The 5,638-nt window shown below is 55.5% G+C and overlaps 1 long non-coding RNA gene across 2 annotated transcripts; it reads right to left on the bottom strand.

Moving 5' to 3' along the window:
- Positions 1-1,799: 1,799 nt before the first annotated feature.
- Positions 1,800-3,440, bottom strand: LOC135307200 (uncharacterized). Of its 2 annotated transcripts, XR_010367924.1 has the most exons (4): positions 3,349-3,440; positions 2,766-2,843; positions 2,562-2,654; positions 1,800-1,914 (listed from the first exon to the last, which is right to left on the bottom strand). It is a non-coding gene; the product is annotated as an uncharacterized LOC135307200 (long non-coding RNA). The 2 variants fall into 2 exon arrangements; XR_010367923.1 differs by lacking the exon at positions 3,349-3,440 and having other exon boundaries at positions 2,766-2,863.
- Between the last annotated feature and the right edge of the window lie 2,198 nt (positions 3,441-5,638).

Genomic DNA, 5,638 nt, shown 5'->3' on the forward strand with positions numbered 1-5,638 from the left:
ATGAGCTCCCAGAGAAGTTTCTGCATGTCACTGCTAGCCAGCGTGTCCCCGTGCTGGTGCAGGAAAGCTTTGTGAACGGCCACTGCTGGGAAAGCAGGCTGAGGTGGCACAAGCAGCTCCTGCACTGCAGTGCAAGTTTCTCAGAGCTCCTGTCACAGCCCCAGCCCTGCTCCCAGCTCTGTGCATTCTACCCCAACAGAAACAGCCACACCAGGCAAGAACTTACTGCTTTTGGAAAAATATTTATTTATCAAGATCAAGAAAACAATAATTGTCTGCTAATACCAAGTATCACTATCACTAAATGTACCACTATCACAAAAACAATCACCATCCTCCAATATTAACTATCACTATCGCTAATACAATCATTGTCCTCTAATATCAAATAACGCTATCATTAAAACAATCACTATCCTCTAATATTAACTATCACTATCATTAAAACAACCACCACCCTCTAATATCAAGTATCCCTATCACTATCACTAAAAGAATCACTACCACTATCACTATTTATGACTATCACTATCACTAATACAATCACCCTCCTCTAATATCAAGTAACGCTATCATTGAAACAATCACTATCCCCTAATATTAACTAACGCTATCATTAAAACCATCACTATCCTCTAATATTAACTATCACTATCATTAAAACAACCACCACCCTCTAATATCAAGTGTCCCTATCACTATCACTAAAAGAATCACTACCACTATCACTATTTATGGCTATCACTATCACTAACCATCTATCACTATCACTAATCTTCATCCTCTAACAGATAGTAGTCCTGCAGGTATTGGTAGGAGGGCCAAGAGGATGCTGTGGGCTGAGGTGACTCCAGGGAAATCCAGTGGTCCCGTGAAGAGGTGTTGTCAGCCAGAGCACAGAAGGAGCAGGTGGGCAGAGGTGACGGGTCTGCGCTCATGTTCTTGTGCAGCTGGGCGAGCTCTGCTGCAAAGAGCTCAGGAAACAGGCGGCAGCTGTCCCTGAACCCGTTGCCTTGGGCTCTCTCGCTGCTTCCCGCTCCTTCTCCTGACTCTGCTTCACCTCTAGGCTGACCACAGCTTTCCCAGGAAGAGTCCCAGTCCTGTCCTGTTGCCTCTTTGTCCTCCTGGCTCCTCCTGTAGAAACAGATTTCCAAGAAGACTCCTCACAGATAGGAATTTGGAGCACAGTTTCCTCAGAGCCCTGCTAGGAGCCGCCTGGGCGCTCCTGCATGCTGCAAAGACTTCCTTGCCAATGGCAGCAATTAATAACTGACCTGTCTCTCTTCAGCAGCTGATGCATGACTAGATAGCCAGACACTGCCCCAAGCAGAAGCAAAGCTGAGGCTGCTACTGTCCCTACTAGGATGTAGTACTTGCTCGGGTCACAGTGTCCAGCAGTCTGGGCTTTTTGCCCACCGGATGACCCTGGCAGGAGAAGAGACAATGCAAGAGTCAGCGTTTGTGCTCTGCACTAGGCATAACCCCACAGTGTGCTTCAGCTGCCCAAGGACTGGCACTGCTAGTGGATCAGAACTGACATCTGATGTTGTCTTCAGAGATGGCTTCCTCTGGCTCTGGTGTCTTAGCATCAGGGACCAAGAGGGATCCCATCAAGCTCTCATGCACAAGAGCCCAGTGTGTGCCAGGGAGCAGCACTGCCCCATCTACTCCTCCGGGCTGCAGGCCCGGGCTGCGTGCTGGGCACCTGCAATTCACCCATGGAGAGCACTGCAGGGATACAGCAGAAATGCTGCTCTTTGCCCAAGACAGCATCTAGCAAGCACTCACCTGAATATTCCTCAGGCTCAGCAAGTGTCCTGGTGTCCTCTGTTGGTTCTCTTTTTTCATGTGAGCCTGGCACACTGTCACTTTCTTCCACAGCTAAGGTCTCCGGCACAGTCTCAGAATCTGTCTCTTCAGAAAAACAAAACATTGCACACATTAACCAGAAGCCACTGCCCCTCAGCACAAGCACGGTACCATGGCCTGGGCATTCCGGCAAGCGGCGCTGACGAGGCCGCTGTCCCCCCCAAGACAGGAGGAATCGACAGCTGGATTTTCTGCAGTGCAACAAGAAGTGCAGACCCAAACCAGCCAAGACTTAACCAAATGACCCACAGAAGGAGTACCTTCAGGTTCCCCCTCACCCTTGGACTCCAGCTTCAACCCGTCCCTGAGCCTGAGCTTTGCAAGGGGCAGCCAAGGCTTGCTCTGATGTCATTGCTGCCTCCATGCTGTGCTGAGCGTGTGGCGAACCCAAATTCAGCACTGGCCTTTGCCCAACATCTGGATGCCAATGTCTGCACAGAGCAGCCCTGGCCAGGAATGCTGCAACTGCAGCAGCAGCTGGAGAAGCCCCTGGCAGTCATCTGGAAGAACAGCTGCGAGCGGAGGCTGTGCTGGACCATCTCTAGGGCTCCCTGCAGGAGCTGTGAAATGGAGTGGGCCTGCAGCAGGACTCTGACTGAGTGCTTCTGCCTGTCCAGGATACAGCACATGCCTACAGGAAGCAAAAGCTCAGCTTCCCGGCTGCCAGGGTTAACAGAGTGGGATATACTAACCAGATGGGGCTTCATGCAAGGCTGCCAGGAGCTCCTCTGGAACATCCGGCAATCCTTCAGGGAACTCTTCAGGAACCTTGTCATCCTTCATCCCTATTGTTAGATTTACAAAAGCACGTTAACCTATGACGGTATTTTTCTCGTGAATAAAACAGGGAAAAGGGGCGCTCCTTTTTGTGAAGGCAGGACAGACTGACTACTCACGCTTGAGGTACCAGCTCGGAGTCAGCACGGTATCTGCCCCTCGCTCAGGGGCTGAAAGAGCACTCTCTGTGTCCACAACTACAAGCAAACACCCACAAGAAGTTACCATCACGTGCACTGCCCTCATGGGCACACCTCAAGGCCTGGATGTGGAAGGCACTGCTAGGGCACGCTCAAGCAGGTCTGCATCCTCACAGCTGCAGGGGGGGTCTGGCTGCCCTTGGGACACTGAGCTGGCAGCTCCCACATGAAGGGAAAAGCCGTGGCGTGCCCACACGATCTGTGTGCGGGTCAGCCCTGGAGCCGGGCCAGAAGGCTGGACACCCAGAGCGGAGGGACGGACAGCCACTGCTGAGTGATGGAGAACTGGTGCTGAGCTTCTGGGCCTGGCCCGACCCTCCCCACATCCTTGCTCCTTAGGAAGCTCTCTCCATGCTGCACCCTAAAGCAGCTGCAGCCCCTCACACCTCCCCTGGAGCCTCTGCCCCTCTGCCTGCCCCGTGCTGCCTTCCTGGCTCAGCCATCCCTGCTCCCGGCCCCGCTGCTGCCAGCCAGGGCTGTGTGCTGGCCCCTGCCTGCCTACCTGCTCCCTGCCCAGCTGCTGGAGCACTCTGGGCATTCTGGGCTGGCAGGGCCACGAGAAAGAGCAGCAGGAGGTAGCAGCTCAGGACCATGATCCCCCCTGCTAGCAACACTCTGCTGCTGCTGCTGCTGCTGCTGCTGCTGCTGCAGCGTTGCCCAGAGCGAGCACTGAAGAGCACAGTGGGGCTCTGGAACCTGACATCAAACAGAGCTCTGTGACCTCAGAACAAAGTGATGGCTGTGAAGGCCCCAATGTACGCCCACGTTGCCTGTGAATTCCTGCACCTCCCCTCTACTGAATTTCCTTATTCTGCACAGGAATGGAAGGAGCCAAATGGAGAAGGGCTGGAGTATTTTGGAGGCAGCATTGTGCATGGGAATGCAGAGGCACTCATGTCTTATTCCTCAGAAATTCCCTAGAAGAAGACCTGGATGAAGGCTGCTGTAAAAAGCCCAAATTCAAGAGTGTTTCTTTGGTAGTATTTTTGTCTGAAAGAATTGTGGCAAAAACCTGCTTTTCCCGTGACTTCTGCTACACTTTCATGACCTTTGATGGCAGCACTGCTTCCATCCTCCACTGTCACCCAAACATGGCTGTGCAGTGCTGACGCATCTCCCCCGTCAGCCTGGTTTACTCCCTTTTCCACTTCCAATGCTACTTAAAGCTCTCTCAAGGAGCCCTGCTAACTCTGGAGCCAAGAGCCTTTTTCCCTTTCAGGCAGATGTAGCCCATGTGCCACCATCAGGCCTGCTGTCCTGTAGAGTAACCCACGGTCAAACTCCCACACTGCTGCTGGGAACACCGGGCTGCCGCCTATTCACCTCTAGAGCCTTCCTGGGTCTGGCTCACTGCACGTGGGGGAAGAAAATACCACATGTGCCCCAGATCCCTCAAGCAGTCATCCAGAGCCCCTGAGCTCCCTCTGCCTTGTCCTCGGACACCATCAGGCACCGCCACGGGACACACACAAATGTCTTGGTTGCTGCAGATATCAGGTAACACTGCTGGCCTTTTAGCCGAGCAGCTCTTCTGGCAAATAAATGTGCATGACTTATGTGTGCCAGGCAACCTACGCTCAGAAGCTCTTGGACAGCCTTCTAGAACACCTTTGGTACGGTTGTCCCTGAAGCACTACTTAAGCCCCAGGTGTTTCCAGCTGCAAGCAAAGAGGCACTGACAGATTTCCACCCCTCGGGTCTCTCTCCAAGGCTCGTAAGAGTCCTATGCAGCTGACAAGCTGCAGAAACTCGGCCCATGGCATCCTCTGGAATCAAGCACACATCACTGCCCACCGTGAAGGCCGCAGCCCATAATGAGCAGAGGGCCAGAGCAGGCTGGAGAGTGTCTTGGTGACATCTCCTTCCTACGTAGGACCCAGGCAGGCTGCCCAGCTGCCTCGGCCTTGGCTCTGAGCGCCATCTCGGGCCCTCCATTCCTGCCCCAGGGGAGGCACCGATGAACACGGCCCTCCTTTTTTCCTTAAGGGGCCACACGCCCAGGCTCTCCCTTACCGTGCTCCGCGCCATTGTGCTGCTCGGCGGCCCGTCACCAGCTGCGGCACCAGTGTCCCCAGAGCTCCTGTGCTGCTGCTGAAGCTGCCCGCGGCGTGTGGCCCGGCGGGGCGGCAGCGCTGCCCGCAGCCCGCGGCCTCCTCGTCCCCTGCTGCCGCCATTGCGCACGGGGCCCTGAGGGGCGGGCACGGGGCTGCGGGGCTGTGCCGGCCCCGCTTGCCGGGCCTCAGCCCCAGCTGCTGCCGCTGGCTGGCAGCGACCACTGCAGCAGGAAAACACCTCGGGGTTTACTGGAGTGCATACAAAAACTGCCCCTGGGCTTCTCCTTGTGTGTTGCTCTAGCCACTTGCCAGTCCCTTGCTTGCCCGCTGTTCTTTGCCACTCGCTCTCTATTTTGTTGTCTCTGCAAAGCTTCTTCAACAGTCTCCATCCCGCCCCAGCCCAGCGTTCGCTCTCTCCTGCTCCCTCCTGCTCATTCTGCGTCTCTTCCTCTGTCCCTGCTGCCCCTTCCCGCAGCTCCGGCCCCGTTCCCTGGCCCTCTTTTGCTCCCGTTGTCTCTCCGTTCTGCTTCCTGCCCCTGTCTCTTCGGTCTCTATTTCTCGGCTCCGCTCCCTGGGCCATGCTCGCTTCAGACTCCCAGGCGAACTGCCCCGGCAGCCGCTCTCTGCAGCCGGGACACGGCGGGGAGCTCTCCTGCGGCGGCACGACAGCGGCCAATGGGGCCCGACACCGGCGCCTCGGCCCTCGCGCCGGAGCGGGGCCGCTCCCAGGCAGCGGCG

The sequence above is a fragment of the Passer domesticus genome, chromosome 9 (genome assembly GCF_036417665.1).
Source record: "Passer domesticus isolate bPasDom1 chromosome 9, bPasDom1.hap1, whole genome shotgun sequence".
Lineage (NCBI taxonomy): Eukaryota > Metazoa > Chordata > Aves > Passeriformes > Passeridae > Passer > Passer domesticus.